This window comes from Pelodiscus sinensis, chromosome 7 (genome assembly GCF_049634645.1).
Source record: "Pelodiscus sinensis isolate JC-2024 chromosome 7, ASM4963464v1, whole genome shotgun sequence".
Classification (NCBI taxonomy): Eukaryota; Metazoa; Chordata; order Testudines; family Trionychidae; genus Pelodiscus; species Pelodiscus sinensis.
In genome coordinates, this window is record NC_134717.1 from 23,478,686 (window position 1) to 23,505,920 (window position 27,235).

General features: G+C 37.4%; 1 long non-coding RNA gene across 3 annotated transcripts in view; it reads left to right on the forward strand.

The window, feature by feature from the left end:
* Positions 1 to 26,930, forward strand: part of LOC112547834 (uncharacterized) — an 85,672-nt gene extending 58,742 nt beyond the window's left edge. The window contains exon 7 of one of the 3 annotated variants that reach the window (XR_012905155.1): positions 21,288 to 26,928. This is a non-coding gene — a long non-coding RNA (uncharacterized LOC112547834). Of the gene's footprint in view, positions 1 to 21,287 lie in introns of all 3 variants that reach the window. The other 2 variants (XR_012905153.1, XR_012905154.1) reach the window with 2 other exon arrangements.
* Positions 26,931 to 27,235: the final 305 nt, after the last annotated feature.

The following is a 27,235-nucleotide window of genomic DNA, read 5'->3' on the forward strand; positions in this document are numbered from 1 at the left end:
AGAAAATATATACTTGTGTATAGAATGAAATTGGCATTGCACCCCAGGTTTTACTGGCATGAGTTTGAGTGACTACATTTCTTAAAAGTTGAAGAAAAATGCTGGATATTCAGAGTTTGCAAAAGATACTTTCTGGCTTACCAATGCTTCATTGCTCATCTCTATCTCATTTTCACATACGTGTCTAAGATATTGACTCCTCTCCTACTTTTTTGCCATGGTTTAAACAGGGAGGAATTATTATGGAAAATAGGGAGGAATTAGCAGGGGAGTAGATGTGGGTGGCAACCTGGGAAGCAGAGATCATGAGATGGTCGATTTCAGTATCCTGACCAAAGCAGCAAAATACAGACCCTGGACTTCAGAAAAGCAGACTTTGACTCTCTCAGGGAACAGATGGGATCAAAACATGAAGGGTAAAGGAAATCTAGGAGAGCTGGCAGTATTTTAAATAAGCCTTATTGAAGGCACAGGAACAAACCATCTCAATGTGTAGTAAGAAAAGCAAATATGGTAGGCGACCAGCTTTGCATAACAGTGAAATCCTTGGTGAGGTTCAACACAAAAAGGAAGCTTTCAAGAAGTGGAAACTTGGACAGGTGACTAGGGAGGAATATAAATATGTTGCTCAAGCATATAGGGGTACAAACAGGAAGGCCAAAGTGCAATTGAAGTTGCACCAAGCAAGGGATGTGAAGGGTAACAAGAAAGGTTTCTACTGGCATATTAGCAGTAAGAGAGTGGTCAGGGAAGATGAAAGAGCCTTATTGGATGAGAGAGGTAACCTAGTGACAGATGGTGTGGGAAAAGCTGAAGTACTCAATGCTTTTTTTGCCTCTGTCTTCACAGATAAGGTCAGCTCCCAGACTATTGCACTAGGCAATGCAGTATGGGAAGGAGGTGGGCAGCTCCTGGAGGAGAAAGAACAGGTTAAGAACTATATAGAAAAGTTGAACATTCACAAATCCATAGACCCAGATCTAATGCATCTGAGGGTGCTGAGGGAGCTGGCTGATGTGATTGCAGAGCCATTGGCTATTATCTTTGAAAACTCATAGCGATTGGGGGAGATTCATGACAATTGGAAATAGGCAAATGTAGTGCCCATCTTTAAAAAAGTGAAGGAGGAAAATCCAGGGAACTACAGACTGGTCAGCTTCAACTCAATCCCTAGAAAAATCATGGAGAGGATTCTCAGGCACATGGAAGAGAGGAAAGTGATCAGGAATAGTCAACATGGATTCACCAAGGGCAAGTCATGTCTGCCTTTTATGACAAGGAAAATGGTTCTGTAGACATGGGGAAGGCAAAGGATGTGATATACCTTGACTTTAGCAAAGCTTTTGATATAGTTTCCCACAGTATTCTTGCCAGCAAGTTAAGGAAGTATGGATTGGATAAATGGACTGTAAGGTGGATAGAAAGATGGCTAGATCATTGGGCTCAATGGGTAGTGATCAATGGCTTGATGTCTGGTTGGCAGATGATATCAGGGAGAGTGCCCAGAGGTTCAGTTCTAGGACCAGTTTTGTTCAATATCTGTATTAATGACCTGGATAAGGGGATGGATTGCACCCTCAGCAAGTTAGCAGATGACGCTAAGCTAGGGGGAGCGGTAGATATGTTGGAAAATAGTGATAGTGTCCACAGTTACCTAGACAAATTGGAGGATTGGGACAAAAGAAATCTGATGAGGTTCAACAAGGATAAGTGGAGATCCTGCACTTGGGATGGAAGAATCTCAAGCACTATTACAGGTTGAGGACCAACTGGCATACCTAAGAGGTGAGTTCTGAGGCTTAGGACATATACCTTTCTGCCAAAATATTTGTGGGATGTTGACAAGAAGAGCAGCAAACTGAGGATTATGGGGAGAGATTTCACTAAATCTTCTACTCAGTAGGGAGATTTAGTTGTCCCCTCGATAGACACTCATAGCTTCCATCCTAGTGATTTTGTAGTCCTAGCTAAAAAGAGGAAAATAGATCCTTTATATGGGGAGAAATCCTGGTCCTACTCAAGTCAATGGGAATTTTGTCACTAGTTTCAATGGAGCCAGGATTTCACCTATGTATTTCAAAAATAATGTAGCTCCATGGAGCTGGATAGGAACAGTTTTAAACTACAGGTTGAATCTTTCTAGTCTGTCACCGTCAAGACTTGAACCAAAGAATTTTCTAAACCACAGAAGGTCAGTGTTGTCTAGTAGCATTACCAACACTTCCATTGCTTACTGGACACTGAGGCTATGTCTACACTGCATTTTTTGTGTGGAAGAGGATATGCAAATGGTGCACTCATTTGCATTCTTCCCATTCTTTTTGTGGAAGAGGTTTTGCTGATAAAAAGCTCCCCCCCCTTTTCCCAAGATCCTGTAAACATTGTTTTTTTGAAGAATAAGGGATCTTGCGAAAAAGGGTTTTTCCCCCCGACAAATGGCTCTGTCTACATGGGGCTTTTTATCGGCAAACCTCTTTCTCAAAAAGAATCGGAAGAAGATATGCAAATGAGTGTGCTATTTGCATATCTTCTTCCACACAAAAAACACATGTAGTCATAGCCTCTAGTCATAGCCTGAGACATTTACGGGTTAATTAAAGCTAAATAATAGCACAGAACACTGAGGAGGCCAGATTTACCTCTGTTATGCCAACGACAAAAAGTTAGTCCAGCTTTACACTGGTGTAATGAAAACCAGAATTTGTTTTACTGATTTGCCATACATAAAGTTCACTTTGCTTACATTCAATATGTGAAGCCATAATAAAGCCACATTTTGTACTGTGCCACATTTATCTAGCCACAGTGGATTAGAGTGGCACCTGATGGGATTATCCATATTATCTATGATATCTACATTCTAAGTGACTTTACTCATAACTACATACAATAAATTGCTTTTTTCCCCACTGCATATCTGCCTGTTGCCACACCATGTTTCTAAGCAGATATCCAATTTTACTTTATTAAGCAACAATTCAAAAAATACACTAAGTATGTGTTTGTTTTGCTTTGTTTTTGCCATAATGATTGATGACTTTGACCATACATTCCTTGTTCACCAAATGAATGAATTTTCAGTGTGCAAGAAAAGCTGGTTTGGTCCTATATCTTTGGGAAATACTATTCTAGTAAGATGCAGATATTTTATCCATAGTTATGATGGTATGTCAGAGCAGAACTTGTCTCTCTGCATTATTCTATTTTACCTTAGGTCACTGTCACTGAGTGGCTGATGAAATATGATTTGAAAATGTTCCTTAATGCTTGCTGCAATGGGCCTCACCCTATACTTCCCTTCTTTAAAACATTCCTAAAGTCATTTTCCAAAGAAATCCCACTCAAGTGGACTGACTCACATCAGAAGACATTCCAGAAAGAAGAATAATTACGCCATTGCTGGAATTGATGTAATGGTGTTTTTTCAGGATACTTTAATAGACATGAGTGATGTTTTGGCAGGCAGTTGAAATAACCCTAGATATCTGATTGCATTACTGACTACAACCAAGGGGCATCTCTGGGGATAGAACATTACTTAAGGTACTTTCTTCATATTTCTAACTTGCTGTAGTTATCTTTTAACTTGACATAAGATTTTTTTTAAAGATAGATATATTGGGAGGTTTAATGGAGAAGTATAACAAAATGTATTTACAAACTGAATTCTAAACAAACACAGATTCCGAGAGAAAGGGCTTTTTAAACATCAGCATAATTCTCTGGATTATGTGCTGTTTAAAATAACATTTAGTTATGGATTTAGCCCAAAAGTTTGTCACTTAACAGCAACATTTCTACCATACTCTGTATGGCTTGGATTTATTCTCATTTTAATGTTATCTTAAAAAGATAATGGAAATTATTTCTTTTGACTATTCTGAATATTGCATTCATTTCTCTCATCTATTTAATTGTGCTTTGGTACAATTTGACCCTTGTAATTCCCATATATGTATTTTTGGGGTTGGATGTCGATTAGCTGTAATGCTGACGAGTGGCTGGTTCATAAGCAGCAAGACCCATGACACCTGCAAACCTGCATTAGAATGATATGTATTGTTTGTTATTGCCCCATTGCTGCTCCCTGGCAGATAGAGAGACAGGGAGAAGGGGTAGAGGGAACCAGGGTACATCTGCCAGAAGATATGGATGCACACAAGTGGGTTAGGGAAGCAAAGTGCCTTATTTTCAGGGGTGTGTAAAGTTATTTTCCTTCTTCCACTTCTAGAGCAAAAAGAGAGGAATTGTGATTCAATTCATTCCCAGGGCTATTTCTGAGGTAGGGCTCTCCAGGCTATGCTTAAAAGGTTTAACATAGCCCTAAATTACTAAGAGTTTCCTTCTTTCATAGAAATATGTTTATTCTTGTTCCCTCTTTCTGAATGTGTTTTAATGCCATACTTATCACTGTGGCATTCTTATTATCTACTCTTATTAAAGGTAGTAAACACTCTGGACCGAACTGTGCCCTTGTTTAACACCCACAAAGCACCACTGAGGACTCAATCATTGCCTTCACATCTAAGCTATATATTTAAAAGAAAGCTGAGCACTGATGTTCCTGTTTTTATTTTTAAAACCTAGTCATTTAGCCTCTCTCCTCAGGTAAACAGAGCTTTTTCTTGGTCTGGCATGCTGATAAGCCTTCACACTTGGCTGGGCCTGAGGTGCGTTTGTGCAAAGCCAGATTGTTTTAGTTAACATAATCAGTGAACTCACTGTTCTACCTGGATGTCTGGGAGAATTGCCAAGAGATTTCCCAACATTTCAATCAGAGACGTAGGCTATAAAGCTGTCAGTTTTCTTGTAGGCCAATTTGCCTTTTCCATGGTTCTAACATTCTATTCATTTATAAAGAAATCAGCCTAGGTCTTTTGGGGTAATATTTTATGCTGGTTTCAATTTGAAAAATGATTTTCTTTCTTTCTTTCTTTCTTTCTTTCTTTCTTTCTTTCTTTCTTTCTTTCTTTCTTTCTTTCTTTCTTTCTTTCTTTCTTTCTTTCTTTCTTTCTTTCTTTCTTTCTTTCTTTCTTTCTTTCTTTCTTTCTTTCTTTCTTTCTTTCTTTCTTTCTTTCTTGAAAATGTTTCACATTATGAATTTGACATAATAGGAAAAAAGAAAGCTTCAGGTTTTTTAATGCTCTCTTCATATATTGTACCAAACCAAGAGAGCTGTGCTTTCTTCATATATTGTACCAATCTCTATTCTTAAAAAAGAAGCAGAGCTATTCAGCTAAAATATTCGGGAAGGATATTAAGAAGTAATTACCATCCGAGAGATGTTAAACTACCTGAAAATAATTCACTTCCACAGCAAAAGATATACGTACAAGTTTATGGGCTGTGGGTCATTGTCATCCACCCTACTTCTACTTGCTATAATAAATTTTGATGAAATATCTACAACAGAGTACTGAATTTAAAAGATTTGTTTTCCCATGTATTCCACATTCACCATGTTGTGCAAGATTAAATCATGTAATGTCCTACTCTATCATGTCACTTTTTTCAGATGACTTGATGCAGTGGGACATTGTATCACAGCCATTTGAAATTTCTTTAATGTTCTGATTGGGATGTTTTCGATATTTGGTTCTTTGGATATTTTTCAGATCTATCAGCTTGATATTATTATAACTTGACTAGTAATGAAAAGTTTAGATGATTTGTATTATTCAGCAATACTTCAAATTGCATTAAACAGATTAAATGAGTGACAGAAGTGGAGAGAAGGTGTGGAGTATGGAAACATAGTACACAGTAAGCCTGCCGGAAAGGTAAGCAGAACCATCAAATAGAATTTGTAGGAGTTCTCCTGCTATTTAATGATTTTGAAGTTTTTTAGGCCTGAAGGTCAACATCCTAAGAAGATGTCGGTGCAACTAATAAGAAAGATCAAGAACCTGGAATATAAGGAGAGACAGCTTCTCTGAAAGAGAAAGCTGGAAATAAAGCAAGTTAAGAGCTTCACCTGTCACAGAAGAACAAAACTTGTAGCAAGGCAGATGTCAAAAGGACAGCATTAGCTTGGAAGACTTCAAAACAGGTGTTAGGAAGAAGGAGGGAATCTCATTCATAACATAAACTGAAAAAGTTCAACATAAACAGCAACTTACTAGCATGAAGACTGTATCATGCCAAATTGACAAATTCACCTGTCTAGTGTCTCATGCAGCTGATTTATCTGCCTGGACAGGTGGAAAACTGCCTAGACTTAGCCGTGAGTAAAGTGGAATTATTAGTGCAGTGCCATTAAGGAAGTGTTTTAGCTCACTGCAACAGTCAGAGTAAGCATGTTACACTGCTGCAAATTAACAGACAGTTTTAAACAGTTCCAAGCATTGAAATTAAAAGTGTTTAATGCAGAATTCATATTTTCTAGCTCAGGCACAACGGGACTCTAGTGAATTTAATTTTTATTGCTTTCATATTGAAGCAGTCATTTGTCTTTTGGAAGCAATCATGGGAGCTGCATTACAGCAGGACATATGAAGATTCTTGTTCGTATCTCGTAATCCTGATAATATTAATTCTTTACTGCAAGCAAATGCCACCTGGAAAATAAAAGTCCATTCTTCCACACTTATTCATGTTGTGCAATACTCTCACTGAAATAAATGGATCTCGCTGTAAAGTAATGTGCTATTCGGTATTAATAAGGATAGCAGAATCTACTCCGTAGCCATTTGGATTCTGGAGGAAAAAAAATGCTTATCTCTCAGAATTAAGTGGATACAGAAATATACAAGAGCATATCCTCTGGTGTAAACAAGTGTAATTCTATTGACTATAATTAAACTACGCTGATTTACACTAGCTAAGGATCTGACCCATAAGGATTTAAGTGTTATAATTTTTGGAAAATATCACTGATGACCACAAAGAGTTACATGATGTTATACTATTTCAAATTTTGTACTAAATCCAATGTTTTTTATAGCAATGTCAATCTGCCCCCATCTACAGTGTGCCAAGATTTACTGTTACCAAACCTTACCATGTCTGTAAGAAATGAGAGACCATGGCTGCCACACTCATTACTGTTTCACTGCTTGATGATTGGCAGATCTTTTTTCTGTCAGTGTCTGATTTTTGTATTGCCAGCAACAAGGCAAGGTCTTTGATGTTTTGTAACATTCTTCAGCATCACTAGAAAACTACTTGTTTTCTTCATTTTCAGTGGTTTATAACTGATCTATAGCAGATCTTTCAGATTTAACCCCTAGTCATATATAAAATATTAAATATGGCCATTAAAGAGACCATGGCTGTTTCTGAAACAGTTTGGGCGTTAACCCTGGTGTCCCAGACAAATTCCAATTTGGGTAATTCAGTCCTGCCTACATAAATTCCCAATGCAATTTTAATTGGATACAGGATTTTCCATTTCTCGTGCTAAATAATTGTGCAGTATTGATGTGTACTGTTAAACAGCTAATATGTTCTTTTCTAAAGGTTGCTGAATGTCACTAGTAAGTTGGATCACTTCTGTATGAGGGCCCGCGGACAGGAGGGCTAAAGGGGGCAGTAGCACTAGGGCCTGGCGATTCCAAAGCACCTGCGGATTCCAGCCACCGTTACTGCTAAATCATTGCTGGAATGCTGCATGCTGTGTGCCGCACTCCTGGCAGCTCTCAGGGCTGGCTCAGGGATGGGTGGGAGCTGGGCAGCATGGCATACTCTGGGCAGCTCTGATGGCTGGCTGCCTCCAGCTCTGTCCCCGTTGGCTGAAGCCCCACCTCTTCTGGGAGCAAAGTTGCCAACCCCACCTTGCCCAGTGGCCCAGCAAAGTCTTTCAGCCTCCCTATCTGTATATAAAAAGATGCACATCTTGAGAAATGCTGGATGTTCATAGAATCTGACACAAAGTTTGCCAAATGTTTTTGGCACTGAGATGAATGACACTACAGAACTGTAAAATATCATTGTTATTTCTAACCAAGTTTATCTCAAATCTTCAAAGCACTAATGAATCATAAAAAAAAACCAAAACAGAACTTTATATCATAAAACTAATCAGGTGAGTACCGGGGCTGCACTGAGAGATCTATCAGACAGACCTTTTCCAGATTTAACTACCATGATTATGTGAGACAGATATTGGTATGGAACTATTATGTCATCAGAACAAAAAATACCATGGATAGTACTGACAAGAGAAGAAACAACCAACATAAAAGACTTATATTTTTCGATGCAATAAACTTACTTATTTTAAAAGATTTAAAACATTGTTTCTTTTGGCTGATGAAAGCATGTACAGATCTGTTATTAAATAACATGTACTGCATTATAGATAGTATCCTGCAGAGATTTTTCATGATTTTCTGTGGGACAACAGAGACAACTTGCAGAGAAAATCACTACAGTTTTGATACATTTGCCATATTTTTCAGCCGAGGGTGTAGTCCTAGCTGAATGACTTTGTACATAATGGTCATTCACCCATCATCCTATTTAACAGATTCACTCAACAACATTTAAATGCTGAAGGCATTTAACCAGCCATAGTGAAATCTGTTGTGGATATGTAGCTTTTCATGGGCACCCTTAGTGATTGTGCTAGCCCCAGGTCCTGTGATGGATTCTGTACGCTGACAGTTTTGATGGAAAATGTTTTACAGGGAAAGATGTTTGGCATACAGTGGCTGCAGTATTAAATGAAGCTCCTGGAATCACCCCTTGCTTGTGTGACGTATAGGATTTGCATTAAACTAGCTCCACAAAGGAAAATAAATCAATACATATGCAAATTTGACAAAGTTTTAAAAGCTATTTTTAGTTTTTACTCTTACTATGACAAAAAATGTCTCAAGCTGCGAGAAGCTTATTTACAAGAAGCTGACCTTGCTCATTATCCCTGGGGTAAATGGATCAACTGGCTTGCCAGAAGATCAGCAGAAGTAAAACTAGAGTTAATCATTTACTAATGATCATCTTCTACTTCCAGAGCAGTCAGGTTTTCTTTTCTCATAAAAAAAATGATGCTAAATTAATAGGCTACCCAAAAGATTTGATATCTCACAAATTGTTTAAACACAATGGACTAAATACCATGGGCGAAATTCATACCTGTGCATGGAGCTTTCATACCACTTAAGTCTTCAAACTATGCAGTTAATATCTTTTTGAGCATGAATATTTATCTAGAATCCTGGATTTCAGTTAAGTGGATTTTTCAAGTTTTTGGATTCCACAATCCTGGAAATTAGAAAAATGGAAAGAGCAGCTATAAAATAACAATACAAGATTGCATGGCAGACCCCATAAAGATGATTCTTCAGGGACGGGTTTGAAAACAAATGCCTGACAGGAATCATGAAGATCATGTGGACAGACAGTACAGATTTAGGTGATGAGCAGGCAGAGAGAGCAGGAGAGGTAGTACAGAATAGGAAACTCCGTTAGACAGCGTAGTAGAGCACCGGCTGCCAAATAGAGAAGTAGTCCCACAGTATGGAAGAAACCATGTCTGTTGGAGAAATGTAGGGCCTGATTAAACAAAGCACTTACACGCATGCTTAACTTTAAGCGTGTACTCAAGTCCCATTAAAATACATGGGACATAAACATCTGCTTAAAATTAAGTAGGGTTTTTAATATTTTTCAGATGCAGAACTGGGCCGTCAGTGAATCAGGACTTATGGTTAAAGCATACCCATCCTCCCATAAGAACTGATATCAGATATAAAGAAGTGGACAGAGAGCATTCAGAATTATGAAGGCATCAGTAAGAGATCATGATGATTTAGGGATTATGATTATAATGTGCACCGTATATGTGGTTATACCCACACATCATTTATAAAATACATGTTAGACAGTGATACTTGTTAATCAGTACAGGGGCCTGACTGCTGCTGCTCCCCATGTCAGGCCCTCTCCTCCCCCCCCGGTATTCCCTGAAGCTATGTCCTCTGGAGATAGAGTGCCATGGGGGAGAGGGCAGAGCAGTGGCGGGAAGGGCAGGACTTGAGGAATGGGAACAGATAGGCTCCCCTTGACCCACTGCTCCAGCCAGGGATAGCCCATGGTCTGGGTGTTTGAAGTGCCAGGACATTGGAGGAAAATATGTGAGACTTTCACTCCCACCTGTAGATTTTCTTCTGGAGCTTTAGTTTTCATTCTCCTCTTGTACTTTTAATCTAAGCATCGTTACATAAGAACAGTCATACCTGGTCTCACCAAAGATCCATCTAGCCCAAGATCCTTGTCTTCTGGCAATGTCCAATGCCAGGTGCTTCACAGCAAATGAACAGCACAGGTGATCAGCAAGTTATCCTTGTATGACAGAAGGTACTGCGGGGGATTCAAAAACAGTTATTAACTTATTAAGCTGATCTACCTTCACTGACACTGCATTACATTTTATAGAAAAAACCCATAACATTTCACTGGCTAAACTGAAAAAGTCTGGCAGTTGAGAAAGCAATATAAATACTACTTGTATCTCCATTTTTAGGCAGGCAGTAAGCACCTTACATATCTGTTATTTCTCTGATTGCAGACTGAAACATACAGTCTTATTGCTATCAAATCAATGGACCTACAAGATGTGACAATTATACGCAACCTGATTAACATTCACAGGATGATTCTGGGGTGGAGATGAGCAGTCTAAAGGTTTATAATGTTGGCTCTTCAATATAAGACTTCAAGTTTAACACTCCATTAAGATGAATGGGCAGATTCACATTTCTTTTACTAGTATCATGTGTCAGTCTGCCAACAGACTCATAAAGGCACCAGTGGATTGGTTTGTATTCTCAGAGTTAACTTCACCATATAAAAAAGCTGGAAACAGAAAGTGTTTAAAATGCTCACAATACAATAAAAGGTGGAGGAAACGTAACTCCATAGAGTGTGTTAAATGTGCGCACCTGCCAATTGCTGCCTTCACTGATGATCATTTGCCAGCAAGGCAGCCAAACAGGTGATGGTTTGCACAGCTTTGCAAGCACAGCTGGCCAGGCTTCTTGTGTCTGCAGACCTCCACCCTTCTGAGTATGGTGCAGAGCCCAAATTAAAGGCTGCTTCTGGCAACATTCACGTACTTTGCGTGGATATTGGTCAGCATATCTTCTATGGAGGAGAATGCTCTGCACAGTAGCTTTTCACTAGCCCTTCATGAACTCTGCAAACCCTGGAGTCCCAGTCCCAGCTGGACAGGTCCCAATAGAGGGGCTCTGCTGGAATGAGAGGGAAAAGGGACTGATGCTACCTCCATCATCCATAAACTACCTGAGCAAATGAAAATTCAATAAGCATTAATAAGTTTGAGCCTCATAGATGCCCTGAGGTCAGTAAGTATTATGCCTCCCATTTACAGAGGGGGCAAAAGCAGCACAGCAAGAGTAAGTGACTTGCTGAAGGACAACTGTGGATTTCCAGGCCAATGTTTTTACTACCTACCATATGTTCCCTTCTTCCTCCCACAGCACGGCACTGTTTGGCGCATTTTGGTACCACTGTGCAACTTCATTGGAAAAATAAATCTGCACTTTTGATTTTCAATAAAAATCCATTGAAAGTTTGTTGAAATTAGCATTATTTTTTCTCACCAACCCCTTCTTACTGTACCACATCTACAAGGCTACAAGTCTGTAATCTTTCATCTATTACATGACTCTGTTATGACTATAGTCAATGATTAATGGTGGGTTAGTAATTTTGTCTGATGGTAGTTGATGTAACAGTGACGGTTACTGACTGAAACCTTATTAAGCTCCTTTTGATTGCTTTAGAGAACAGATTACTGTATGCTTCACCTACTCAGCCACAAGTTTATCCATAAAAAGGTGGAGTAAGAAAACACCTGGAGAGACAAACTGTTTTCAGCTTGAAATTAAGACACAGCCAACAGTCTGGCACACCTTCAGTTTTTGGTATATCAAACACTCCTTATGCTCAATGATATCTGTGTGTCAGGGCTATCTCGGAGAGATTCTCAGATCTCACAGGAAAGCTACTGCACACCATAAAACTGGGAGCACCTAGACAAGTCTGACTGCTTCAGTAGTTGCTTAGAGTTTTAGAACATGACTAGGGGACTATAACCAATTCCCCAGGGAAATAAAAAAATGAGGCTCAACAGCTTTCATATGCATTGCCTTTGTTGAATCTTTTGAATCTCCTGGAAGGACAGAGTCACTACCACTGAGGTGCTCAAATGAACCAATATACTCAGCATGCAAATACTCTTCAAATAGAGATGCCTCCATTAGCTTGGGTATGTGTGTTGAATGATTGATGGGTGAATCCCAAAGGACATTGTCTGAAGACAGTTGGCATATGGAAAAAGACCAAAAAGATGCTCATAACTGCATATCAAGAATGTGTGCAAGCAAGACCTGAAAGAAATGGACATAGAAGTGGACAAAGGAAAAGATCACACTCAAGATGGCAAACTTTGGAAAAAGGGCTTAATGTTTCTGGAGTTACAAGAAGAACAGTCCATCTTAGCACAGGAGAAAAGAGCTCACAGAAGTCCAAAGCCCTTTAAATGTGATAGATGGGGCAGAGATTTTCTCTGTGAGTGGGTCTCTTCAGCAGCTGCCACAAAACCAGCTGAGGAAATTCTTTATCTCCCAGGGAATACATACCTATGATCTCTCAAAACGGAAGGATGTCTACAGTAATAACTCCTTTGGAACCACCAAACCACTATGAATTGACTATCTAGTTTTGCCAAATATGGCAGGTATATGTGACAAACTGGTGAGCTATAACAAGGTAAAAAATATATTCTTGATTCATGTCTCTCCAGAGTCATTCTTGTTTCTATTTTGAAAGCACATTGCTATACTAGTGTTGAGGGGAGGGGTGTCTTAATGCAAAGTCCTATGAAACCAGGGCTTCTGTTCTCTTGATCTTCCACATTTGGGATTTAAGAAAGTCTGTACGTAACAGCAGATTTCCATCATTCTCTCATCCTACTAACAGAAACAATTGGTTTCTCAGATTTTTTTTTTGCTTTTGAGTCTGAAGTGTACAAAAAAGAGCTTGGATTGACCAAAGCAGAATGAAATCAGCCCCAAATGACCTGAGGCTATATTACACCTGCAGACAAAAGGTGAATTTGGAGGAAAAAACTGACCATATGTTAATGGCTACATTAGCTGAAATAACTGGCTATCTTCAGTATGCACAGCTGCGCAATCACTAGGGAATTTTTTGGCTACAAGTGAATCTACACATCTGTCAAATAACTTGGAGATCCATAGGCAAACTTTAGCACTCCAGAACATTGTATGGATTTGTGACACTTCCTGTAGGATTTTGAGTTCATAAAACAATGAATGGATTGCAATTTTATAAGACTTTGGCCCTTTAGATATAGGGTCAAATTCTCTTTCCCGTTACACCAATGAAATATAATTGAAATCAAAGCCCTGATTCCAGCATGCTGAGTCCTACTTTTCTACATGGTTCAAGAAACAGAACAAAATTGCTCTTGTGCTTAGGTGTCTCCCTGTACTTCCTACACATTTTAGCTTTCAGAATTGTGTGTTTTCCTTCCAGGGAGTTTGTCTCTCTACTTATTTGTATTATAATAGCAAATAAAAACACTAGTCAAAACTGGGACTCTATTGTGCTAAGTACAGAGGCAGGAAGTGAAACCAGCATTCTATTAGGTTAGTGCTTTAAGCACAAGACTATACTACCTATCCTCTGCCTTATTCCTGTCATTTTCTTGTATTCCTTATATCTTGTCTCACCCCTCTGTGTATGCACTGTGGTTTCCATCTCATGGACTCTCTAGCTTTTTTAAAATCTCACATGGAAGCTCGCTTCCTACATTGCATGTGGTTTTTATTTTTCTCTTTCTCATAAGCCTTCATACTAAGCATGGGACAGGGGACATTGAATTACTGAGTCCTATATCTGACACTGCTATTAGCTCATTAGGTGGTCTTGGGAAAGGCATTTAACCTCTTTGTGTCTCAATTTTGCCGTCTGTAAGATGGAGGATAATGCTAATTACCTAGATCACGGGGATGTTGCAAGGCTTAATTAGCTAATATTTATAAAGTCTATATTAAATGCTAAGTATTTGTATTTTTTTTAGGATGGGATACTTTCATTTATTCAAAATTTGCTGCATTTACACCCCTGTTTTCTGTAATTTACACTTTAGACTGCTGTCGTGTATTTAAATATGTAAAGCATTTTGAGATAGTTTATGTGAGCCACTATGTAAAATATGGTTGTATTGTGCATATGGCAAATCATTTGGCATCATTTTTTAAAACTTCATAATTGTAGGACAAACATAATGAGTAAAGTTTTCCTTTAATTGTTGCATATCATTGTGTGAGTAAGCACAACAGTATGGAATGGCTTATCAGAATTGTGAAGCTGAGTTGAAACATATTGAGATATATTATGCAATTTGGTGGAATGTGTTGCAAGTGAAAAGTGATTTTTGTTGGGGTATCACTTAGTTTGTGCCATGGCCTATCATGCAGGGTAATTGGGACAGACTCCTGTGGTTGAGGTTAAGTTGCTGCATTTGGATCAGTGAAAAGCAGTGGGCAGTTTGACTTCATACGATATATCTGTCTGTTTGGAACCTGGCACTCAGCAATTCTCTTTATACTTGGGAGGATAACATATATTTTCAAGTCTGATGCAGACATTGTGTTTTGGTCCTCAGGACGGAGTCTGGAATGAAGACAAATTGGTTATGTTTTGAAGCCCCCTGATACAGGACTAAAATATTGATGGAACATTGGCTGGATATTTCTACATTTCTTAAGTGATAATCTGCATATACCTTCAAGAACCTACCCATTTACCAGATCCAGAAACACAAATCCATCAGCATCAAAGGGCACAACCTAGTATGTTCATTTGTCACAACAGCACAGAGAGGTCCACCAGCATTTTGGTACAAGACCTTTTTTCCTCCTAAGAGCAACATCTGCTCCTTAGCATGCTGCTCATTTACATGGCAATATTCCAGTCACTCTTCCAGTGCTCAGCTCTTTAATAGTAGTGCTGGTGTCTGAGCTCTGGTTTGGGTGTGCTTTTGTGTGCAATGAGTTATTCCTACAGTGTGCTTATTTATAATAATAGGCATTCATTATGATGAGAGAGCCTTTTTTTGCTTAGGAGTCATCACAGTACATACTGTGAATGCATCTTGATAATAGTTTGCATTTGTGTATTATGGACCTATAATACGTATTTATTTGTGTGTATAAATCGGCAATACTGAATGGATCGTAAAAAAAATCCTTAGGAAATAGCACAAACAGTAACTCCTTTTAAAATACTATATCTTGGCCAAATTTTTTTTTACTTCCAAATATCTTAGTCCACATTGTAGACTAACAGCCTGCCAATTTCACTTCAAAGTAGCCAATTTTTAAGCTACAGAAGCACAAAGAGCAATGGAATATTCTTTTTTTAGGGCTCCTCTAACTTAAACAAAGATTATAACATTTTTACTGCTTTGCCCAAATCTCTGAAATATGGTTTTGCTGTAATTCAGACTGGATCATTTTTTTCATTGCTATGTTATACGCTACAAAATGTAGAGCTTGGTTTTCTTTATAAATAGAACACATTTTTCAGGATCTATATTGATCTATTTTGTTCCAACCCCAAGTATAGGAAGATCTTTCAGGAAACATAAGTCACTTTGTTGTATGTTTATTAATGGTATTTAATTCTTTCTTGCATTGTTTCTTTGTGAGTGTTTTTTTCCTGCAGCAGAGCAGCGCTTTCCAATTATTTTGTGAGCTAAGAGAGATTTTTCTCCACATAGTGCTGTTCTGTATTGGTGTCCTTATAGATGCTTTATCTTGCTCTTTTGAGATTGTAACATGATATGTTGTCCTGCACACAGAGCCATAAGAAGAAAGTTTAAAATGATGTAAAATAAGAGATGTTGACAGAATCTCAACCATAGCAGAGCTAGTAGGAAGCTGCTATTAAAATGACTTAAAGGGAGCAGAGAAATAATATTCAAATTGCAAGCATAACCATAAATGTTTGCATGAAAGGGTTTTTTAATTTAACTAAGGTTTCATTGTCAGGAGAAGAGGAATGACCATCTTTTAAGATTGCTCATCTACATACCTAAAAACATCTCCTACCGGCATCAAAGGGGAAAATGTACAGATTCATTAGAATAATTATGAAGAAAAGTGGAGTGAGACTCCTTAGATTTTTAGTTTCTTATAGTGACTGCCATGTTAGGGGGGAAACAGCTAATTAGAATAGCAAAAGACATTACCAATGCTATGAAAATGTACTGTGTGATGAAAGTGGCAGAAGTTGTAAAAGATTTATTTTTAATAAGAGGTAAGCAATGACTATCAATGTAGAAAAGCTTAAAAGCAACAGTAATTACTATTAAATGCTTGGAATTTTGACATAAATATTATCTAACTTTAAAAAGAATATGGTGGTAAAAATAATATATATATCCAGCATAGCTGAATGAATTCTTTCTTTTCTTTCCTAAAGCCCTGTATTAAAGCGTGTTTTATTTATTTGCAGTATAGCTTTTAGACTATTTAGCCAATCAGAGAGGCAGTAAAGGCCTAGGACCAGGCTTGGTGCTGAGCTCCAAATGCGATTCCAGTCCTGACAGGGGGATTATAGGAAACAGATGACTTACGCTTCTAATTTGTGGCCTTAAATTGCAAACAGAATTTCAGGAGTCGAGCAGAGTAATAAATGGCAATAGAGAAAGCCACACACAGCCAAATCAGTATGTGGTGGTTGTAGGTTAAACTAAATAGGAAGAGACAGGTTATGATGGTTTAGTGTATTACAGAGAAGAAAGTCTTAAATTACTAGTGCTGAGAGGTATTGCACTATGGCAGACAGTACTGCATTGTGTAGTCTACAGATATCACAAGCAGAACAATAAAAAAGCAGGTTTAGCATGAAACCTGTTGCTGGACAAATCTTTTTCTCCACAGAAATGGAAGCTGTGTTTTATGTTTGTGTTGACCTTAACTATATGCTTGCTCCTTAACATCTGTTTTCTACTCTTGCCGTTTTTCAAACCAAATTAACTGTCAGGGATTCAGATAAAATTAATTTAAAATACTTCTAAATTATTTTTGTTTACTTTCAGGTCAAAAAAAGTGCTTTAATACTCTTTCTGTGATGCATTGTAATCTTTTGATCTCAAAGGTATAAAATATAGTCAAACATATTCAAAATATTAAAAATCTACAATGAGAATTTATACAAATAAGACTTATAGCAGCTTTCAGACATATGGCTTTTTGAATAATTAGTGTTATTATATTGGAGTCCATTTTGGGTTAGGTTGTTAAGCTTTCACTCTGGATCAGCTGACTAGTTTTACTATCATTTGGAGCTTCTTGATTAGGAAAGCTTGGGTGTACTTATTTAATACAAATTTGTATCAAAAGTTTGTTCCATAATATTTATTAGTTCCTGCTTTTGATGAGCCTTAAATTAGAAAGATACATGATGGGAATCTTCAGAAGTGTAAAGACTGACATGCAGAAGCTCACGTTGCATTTGATTTTCTTATATTGGTATAATTGAAATGCAAGAGAGATGGAGAGACACAGAGAAAGCTGAGTTTTCAGCGTGTGGAGCAGCTGGTGCCACAAAAGCATTGTACTGTACAAAAAATGATACATCAACACTTAGTGTTTCTTAAGCTTCTTAATTTAGAGGGGCATTTAAAAAAATACAGCTCTTTTATTTAGGAGTATGGGAGTTACAGAGTCTGTGCAAGTGCTTTGAAAAATCCATATCAAATAGTAAGTATCATGGTAGGGATTTCTACTAAGAGATAATACTGCTTTAAAATGATAATTGATAAGGCTTAGAAATAATGCTAACTCAAGATTAAAAAAAGTTGGCAGAACAAACCTTTGACCCATTGCAGTACCTTAGCTTGCCATACTGCCTCTGACATAGCAGTATATACCCCATGCTAGTATCCTCTTGATCAGATAATCCATCATGCTAAAACCTTTAGTCTTTTGAACCATTGTGCTGGTGTATAACTTAGACATTTTATTTCAGGCATCAAAGCCTGCTTGTGTTTGAACAAACAAAACTGTTGTTACTGTAAAACAGTTATTGTTTTAAACAGGCCTGTTGATAATCATTGAATATGACTCGCTAAATACATTCTGATTAATCACTTGCAAAAATTATGCTTGTTGGAACTGCTTTATATTCTGTGACACTGTGATCTCAGTGTAGGTTATAGCTGTTTCTTTATAGCTGATATGATTTTTTTTTCTTTAAGTCACCTGGTGAGAAAGGAAAACAAATCTTAGTTGAAAGCTTTTGTCTGCAACACAGTATCCTCTTTTCATCCCTAGGTTCTTTTTTAAAAAAATGTTCAATTATTGTTTGTGCCATAGAGAGAAGAATGGGGGCTATACAGGACCTGAACCTTTTTACACTGGAGATGGCTTTTGTTTTTGCACCCCATCAACACTGATCACCTAATTAAATTTGATATCTTTGGCTGAAGCAAAATGATTTGTTAATAGTTCTTTGGGAATTTACTTAATGAGTTTAGATGTCTTTTGTATGGTACATGTGGGGGTATTTTGCAAAATGGAGTTGAAAAGAAAAATGGGGGCAAAGGCTGAAGAAAAAGAGCACTGAGACAGCAAGGTGTAGTTTGAACAGGAATGTTGGTGGACTGCAATCATTCATTAGTCAATAACAGAAAACAGATCTGAACTGTAAAAACCCTTCCTGTCAAATACTGCCATGGACATCTGTCAGGGATTCAGATATTACACCTTGATCAGACCAAGACTGTGACACCATTTTCTTTAACAAACACCAGCAGCCTTTCTTTCTCCTTCATTTTAACATTTCTCAGGGGCTGGATTCCCTTTCTTCTCCTGCTCTGTAGAGAGTAAAAGGAGCTTGTTAACTTGCTTAGATATTTTGACTGCTGATGCACTTTGGCCACTTGCCTGTGGTAACAGTGTCAAAGCATTACTTGGTATAATTGCTGTATTTGCAGTCTGAAGAGTGCTCCGACTTAGTGTTCAAGCTGCCAAATAAAAAAGAAATTGTCATTTTTGAAAAATCTGTGAATTATCCTCAAAGTTAAAAAAATGCACAGTGTTTAAAATGCCTTCTTTTTTCTTATATTCAAGAACAAAAATTCAAATAGATAATATTTTGATAATGTTTTGAAAATAGAAAATGTCACTTTAAAGGTATGGGTTTAGTACTTTTTGAAGCAGGGAGGATTAAGTAATATGAGTGGGTGGCTCTATTTTTCAAATTCTTCTATATCCAAAGCTACTCATTAGTCCATAAAAAGACCTAGAGTCCTGGCCTTTCAAGGAATGCAGGATTAGGGCCGGAAAGTGTGCAAAGTGACTAACTAAGCTATCTTTTAAATTTCAAACAAGTGCCATAAAATATTTGAGCTCTTGTAATTAAGAAGTAACCAGAAAGTATTAAAAATATTAGTTACACTGACAATTGTGTCACAAGTCATATAGAGTATGGATTGCATGTGACAATTTTTTGATGGTCCTTCATTTAGCAAAGATGTGAATAATTTATAGATGCTCTTATGACATCCATTTTCCAAGTGGAAATTGAGACTATAATGGAGTTTAATTTTATTAATATGCAATAATAAATGGCATTCTAAAGCCATATTTGTTATAAACTATACCTCTGTGATATGGTTGCAATCTCTATTTGCTATGTGATTCTTTTTTTCCCGTTTTTCTACATGAAGCAAGACAAGGTGCAGATTGTAAGCAGGATCTGATCTAGAAAAATAGCCCATGTTTTATGTTCTGTTTATGATCTGGTGAGGCAAGCTACTGAATGCCCTCTAATTTCCATTGGTCAACACACTGTGGAAGGATCAGGTCTTAAGGCACCAAATAGGTGGAGTCAGGAGAAGTTTGGCTTATGGATTCTAGACTTGACTATTATTCTCAGGGTTCATCCTGATGTGGATGCAAGGAAAGGGGTAACTGGCACAGTACGCAAATGTTGCTTTCTTGGGGACCTGTGAAGAAAGCAACAGAGCTAAGCCTGATTTTCTCTATATATCTATGTAGTATTTCAAAGCCTGTTTTTCTGACGTATGAGGTCCAAACCTATGCAGAGTGTATTGTATTTTATTTTCAAACCCATCAAAAGGTCTGTTCAAGACTCTAGGCAGTTCTTAGCTGGAGATATATTGGCATTAGTTGGGGATCTGGTCAAAGAGGAGAAACCGTCCACTGAAAGAGCTCCCTGACTCACCAAAAGAAACGTCAAAATCCTCTCCAGATCCCTGACTACCCAAAACTGGGGAAAACAGATAAACCTTACAACATGCCTCAGTGATACTGTCCAAGGGCCTATATAGGATACCAGTTCTATTGTGATAGAAATGTAGCCATGTTAGTCTGGGGTAGTTGAAGCAAAATGCAGGACAATGTAGCACTTTAAAGACTAACAAGATGGTTTATTAGATGATGAGCTTTCGTGGGCCAGACCCACTTCCTCAGATCAAATAGTGGAAGAAAGTAGTCACAACCATATATACCAAAGGATACAATTAAAAAAATCAACAAATATGAAAAGGACAAATCACATTGCAGAACAGGAGGGGGATTCTATTGTGTTTGGCTTCACTCCTTGTTGTGGTAGTGGAGCAGAGAACAAGTTGATTTCACTGGAATTGCATGGGGGTATAAGCCAGGGCAGAATTTAGTCCGTGGAAGTCTTGTTAAGGCAGTACCTAGTAAAATGATGTATCCTGCATTTTACAGTTGCTTGTAGGCTTCAGTGCTTTCTCTTTCTAATTCAAAGTGAAGCATACTTTGTTTTACCGCCTCCAGATACCTTGTGTGGATGGCTGATGCAGTATGATGTGCATTTTACCTGGCATTTGGGAGTGTTTGTTTAACACAGGATGTGATTACAGCTCTTAGAGTGCCTGATTCTACAAGACAATGAGCCCTTTCCAAAGGTGGTGAGCGTGCTCTGCTTTCAGAGAAACCAACAAGAGCAAAGGGTACTTAACACCTTGCAGAAGTATGCCATTCTTTATAACCTAACATACATGCTAGATTTATGTCTACTATATTATTGAGGGCCAGATCTTCCTCTTTATCTTACTCATGTAAATCTGCAAGAGCTCCTTTGAGGCCAATTGAGTTATTGGAAATTTACATGATTGTATTTGGGATCAGAATCTGTCCTTTCATGTGTCATGCATTGCCCATTTGATAGTCGCTAATACAGAATTGCCTTTATGTTTTTGGAAGACTTGATTGGGTTTTTTTTTCTTCCAGTTGGCAGATCTTTCTTTTTTTAAAAGCTGCTTTTGAAGGAAAAAATATGGATTTCCAGAAGTAAGGGACTATGAAAGACAGCTCCTTTTCACAAGCTGGATTCACCTCTCGTCATATTATACAGAATTGTAACATGTAAGCTATTGTTTTGAAGCTTTACTATGTGATTGTCCTTTCTCATCTGAATAGGATGCGCATATCTCTGGTGGATGTAGGTTAGCTAAGTAAATCATGCATAGATGGAATTTATTAAGTTTGCATGGTAGTGACAGCTGTGAGTGGGAACAGTAACTCTGAATGTGCCAAAGGCTGGGAGAGGAGGAATTTTTGTATGTTTCTTAAAGGAAAATGCTTCAGTGTAATTATGAAAGCTATTCAAATCCCTACGTTTAATTACAAAGGGGACAAAGTCACTAAAATTATTTTTAAAGAATAATAATCTGACCAGAAGCTGTTGTTTGGACGATCTCTGGGACAGATTAGGGCAGAGAAGAGTCAGGTTCCATTAAGACCCACTGAAAATTTGGCTGTTTAAAGATAAATCCATTTAAATAGAGACATATTTATATACATCAATATAATGTAACAATTGGTTAAATTATCTGTTAAACTGACTAAAATATTATTTTTACACAAAATTTACTTCAAAATAACTTGGAAACAAGTCTGATTTTCAGCAGCTAATGGTAACATGGATCCCATTCTGTTTCTTGACATGTGCCCCCTCTTTGATGCATCACTTAAACTGTCATGGAGAGAGAGAGAGAGAGAGAGAGAGAGAGAGAGAGAAATTCCAGTCACTGGATCAGTCCTGCTCTAGCCTTCTGAACACAAGTGACATTCAATTCAGTGGGACTCCTCATGTGAGTAAATCGTTCTTGTTGGTAAGGATTTGCAGGATTGGGCCCACAAAGGAATTGAGACCCAGAAGTAGTGAGAGACAGCTAATGCTAAATACAGATTTTAAAAAATCATCTTTAAATACATGGCCCTAATCCTGTTAACCCTTTGAAACCTTTTTAAGCCCCATAACCCAGCAGACCCGTGTTTGGGAAAGGTCAGGCCTGCTGTCTGTTCCAGAGTGGTGGGTAGTGTACAGTGAGCTATCTCCATTAAACCCCTTTAATTTTGCTTTGTACACTGTCACACTGAAGTTACAGTAGATTGAGGGCTAAAATAATCTCTACGGAGCTGTTGCAGAAGAAGAGATAACAAGAGGTGTCTTAGGGCTTGTCTCCATTTACCAGGAGATTGATGTGAAGAGATCAATCTCCTGGGGTTTGATTTAGTGGGTCTAGTAAAGACCCACTAAATCAATTGCTGATGGCATCCCATTGACTCTAGTACTCCACTGGATTGAGAGGAGTAATGGAACTTGATGGGAGAATTTCTCCTGTCAACTTCCCGTGGTGGGAATGCAGGAGAATTCCAACCTAAGTTATGAAGGCCACTTGATCAACCCTACCCCTTCACCACTGCCAAATACTGTCACCACAGAACATATAGATGGGGAGGAATGAGCTGTTCCATCTGTGTACTGGTTTGACCTACACTAGGCCTGATTTGATTTGGCAGTAGTAGCTTTATGTTGGATTTACTTCTGACTTTCACTGTGGTAAAATCAGAGGAGTATCAAGGACTAAGGTTTGTGTCTCTTTGTGTTTGATTAGACTCTTTGGCTGAGAGATCTGCTGACTTGTACAGATCCAGGATCCCTCAAGCTGGGTAGATAAGACAAAGTTTTGGTCCATCTGTGCCTTTCTTTTATTTAGTGACTGGACTTGATGTCCTCTCGAGGTCCCTTCCAGTTCTAATGTTCTATGACTTGTCTCCATATATCAGTCCTTTATTTTTCTAGTCCTTCCAGAGATGCTAAGCACAGCTACAGAGAAGGAAAGACACAGGTAGCTTTGAGCTATCTAGTTTCTTTAGTTCTGGAGTTGTTGGGCACTGATACCATCTCCTATATAAAACAGAGCAACTTAGTGATATGGTGGCTGTCAGCAGACCACAAAGGCAACTCAGCAGCCTGGAATCAGAGAGTGGCAGGGATATGTAAGCATGGCATACGGGGATAGGTTGTCAAAGGACCTGTGGGATCCCTCTATTGGTCTATTAAATTGTGTTGTGTACTTATTGCACTTCTAGAATGGTGCAAAATAACCTAAACTGAATGGAGCATCCAGCCCATTGTGTTAAGTAAATATGTGTCCACCAATGTAAGGAATTATCTTAATCACTGACATTTTCTTTTGCTGTAAATTTAAGGTTGAATGAGAAAACACAATACACTCATGAACACAGTTTTAATAGGGCTGTTTATTTTCCATTGTATAATAATTTTTGAAAAGCAACCCTCTTTTTATAACTGTTAACAGCATCCCATTTTAGAGACATTCTGAAAAAAATTAAATTAATTCTAATTTTGCAGGGCTCTTTAGGTGGCATCTTTTAATTTTCACCTTTTCTGGGACTTTTGTTGCAACCTAAGATTTAACTTTTAAATCCATGTTTTTAATGAAGCACTGCTTTCTCTGTTTTTTGTTGTTAGACCACATGGGATATGTTCTCTTGATGTGTGGGGAGTTATGATTAGATGAGAATATACCTCTGAGAAAGCTTATATTATCACACATAAAACATCAGAAATTGCAAAAATGATGTTCATAACTGTGAAAAAACAATGGATCTTATCTGAGATTTTCCTAGTCACACCGTAGCATCAGTACAGTATTTAAGGCTGTCTCAGAGTTTGCTAGGATTTATAATGTATTAAAACTATACATAAAGGGCATCTGAAAAAAATGTTCCCAAATCAAAACTGAATTTTGTTCCAAACACATTCATTACTCTTTTGTGTTTATGTTATATATTTCATGGTAAAAATCACAATTAGCAGTTGGCACTGTATTGGCTCTTTTGATAAATTATGTGGGATTTTTGTCCTCTGTTTAGATGACTTTGGATCTAAGCAACACAGACCAAACAGCAAATATTATAACTAAATATACAATTTGAAGTTCATGCTGTGTTGATTAATTAAGTTGGTTACATAACTTACCTGTTCCTGGTAGTAACTGGCACAAGTTTTAGTGCAAGTTGTCTATTTTATATTCACTTGTTAATTGTTCAGAATCTGAGGCTCACAAAATGTTTTCAGATTAAATATGTGAATCACATAGAATAGCAAATAAATCTCTGAATATTATGACCTGTTAAGGTAAAATGATTTATTGTTAATTATTCTCTCACTTCACATTTTGATGCAAATCATTGAGGGCTTGATCCTTCACCATAAAAATTACTGGAAGCTTTTCCATTGACTTGGAGCAGGCTCAGCTCCCCAAAATAAGCATATATCCTTCCAGAAATACCCATGCTTCCTTAATGCTATGTAATGGGCTAATGAATTTATGTATGCCATTGTATCTAAATAATGGAGGAAAAATGGTCCAATAAATGTCACCTTTGACTATTGGTTTCTGGTATGTACTGGTTTCAGCAAAATTATTAAAATAGATTTTGGTAGGAAAACATTACTCAAATTCAATTTTAAAGATCTATTATGTTTTGAAATCTAATTTCTCTTCTTTTAAGTCATTGTCAGAACAAAGGAAGTCTAACTTTTACAGTGTTTCAGAAAATGCGCACAATTTAAAACAAACTTAATTCCACACAATGTGTTTTAGTGAATGTACACTGAAATCCATTAAAAGACTCATTACAAAATAAAGGAATATTGTAGACAATTCAAAAAGCAGAGAGTTTTCTTTAATGAGTCTATTGTTTTACTATATCTATTTATTAATGTTGTTATGGAAGAACTTACTATACTGCCCTTGAAATGCATAGTGACATAAACTCTACACATGTGCTATAAGAATGGTTCCTCTGATCATCTTGTGGTCTTACTAATCGTCAGATGTTCCTCATCTTTGTGTCTGGTTTTTTTTTCCAGACAAGATTGCTGAAACTGCAACTTGTTCTGAGCAGGCCCTTGAATCTACACAAAATACTCTACTGATTCCAAGCCCACAGGTCTACCCATGCTAAATAAATTCCAGGATTGAGTCCTAAAGTCTGTTTAATAATGAAAGCCTCCAGTGCCTACATCTGAGTCTTCTTCCAGAGCATTTAAAAAGAAATATAGAATTATGTGTTTGTGCATAGAGAAGTAACCAAAATATATGAATAATATCTCAGAATATGACTTTAAAAATGCTCACATTCTACCTAGGTGGTCAACTGCAAGGAAGATTTTCTTCAAAGTCGGTCGATAGCAGATGCAAATCATTTAAAAATGAGAATGTCCCATTAATACTATGTACCAAAGCAGGAAGAAATGGAAAAACCCAGTTCGTGCTTTCTCCAAGTTAAATTGCTTATCCATGTTTTACCAGCCTTTATCAGAGTTTGTATACTTGCTCCAATTAAATTATTTTTCTTCAGGGAAGCTTGTGAGGCTCTTACAGAAATTCTGTTAATTTCTGAGTAATGCAGTTCTGACAATCACTTAAGACAAGATAGTTGATACTGCTGTCAGGAAAGACTCTTTTTCAAAAGAATGTTTTTATAGAATATCATTGTGACACTTTGCTCAGATGGATGTCTTTAGTAGAATTTGATTAATGTAATGTAATAAAAGAGATGCACACTAAAGTGTCTGTACATGTCTTGTTAAGTATGTTTGATTCATTATATGTAGTTCTCCTCACTTCTTTTCTCTTTTCTCAGTTCATTTTTTATCATTTCAATAATATATCTATAAATATGAAAAAGTTGGCACTTTCAAAGTCTTTGACATATATGGCTATTAATTCATAACTCTAAAAAATTGTATCTTTCAACTTGTCATTTTAAAGCTTGTACAGTTTATTACAGTAAGTAACCTGTGTTGGAAATTAGATTTTGAACTTTAGCAAGGAGATAAATAAGCTTGTGGTAACAGAAGTTATGGAGAAGATACCTAGATGTAGTGATAAAATAAAATCACATGAAAAGATCACTTACTTGAAGATGATAATTTCAAAGTTCCCTGAGGATCACATGAAGATCACATATTGGAAATAGGCTGCAAGTTTAATTCCAATAATTTTAATTCCCAAAAGTTTTATAATACTTAGGGGTTTTTTTTGGTGAGTTGTGTTTGCCTCATTCTCCAGGTATCTTACAGATATTAAAAGCACAGTTTTTATCTGATTACATCAAATTCCTTAGAAAGACTTCTTAAAAACCTTAACAGCTCACATGATATCTCCACCCTTTCTCAATCAATTTCCTACAGCATAGGGAAAACCTGGGAAATCATGATATCCTCATGACTCTATTTATGACAACATTTTAGAGTAACTAGGTTACTGACTTCCCTGTTAGCCAACTGAGTCATGAGGATATAATGATAGTCCTTAACATACTTGGTTCCTGACTCAAAATTATTTTTTTATATTAAAATAACCACTATGATTCTTTCCTGCTGAGGACATCCTGGGACTTGTGGTAAAGGTTTCAGGAAACTTTTCAGAGCAAGTGGACACAGAGTGAGACCTGCCAACTTCAGGGTGAAGGCTCAGGTGGTAGTTTTAACCAGCCTTTCTCTGCATTGTTATCAGACATGATAAGGCCAGTTCGGTTGGCTATTGCAAATATTGTGCTCTAAGAGCTTCTTCAACTAAGAAGATGTGTTACTGCTTGGCTATGTCTAGACTGGCAAGTTTTTCCGCAAAATCATGTGATTTTGCGGAAAAATTGCCAGCTGTCTACACTGGCCTTTTGAATTTCCTCAAGAACACTGACGATCTCATGTAAGATCGTCAGTGTTCTTGAGGAAATACTGTGCTGCTCCCGTTCGGGCAAAAGACCTCTTGTACAAATCATTTGCACAAGAGGGCCAGTGTAAACAGCACAGTACTGTTTTCTGCAAAAAAGCCCCGATCACGAAAATGGCAATC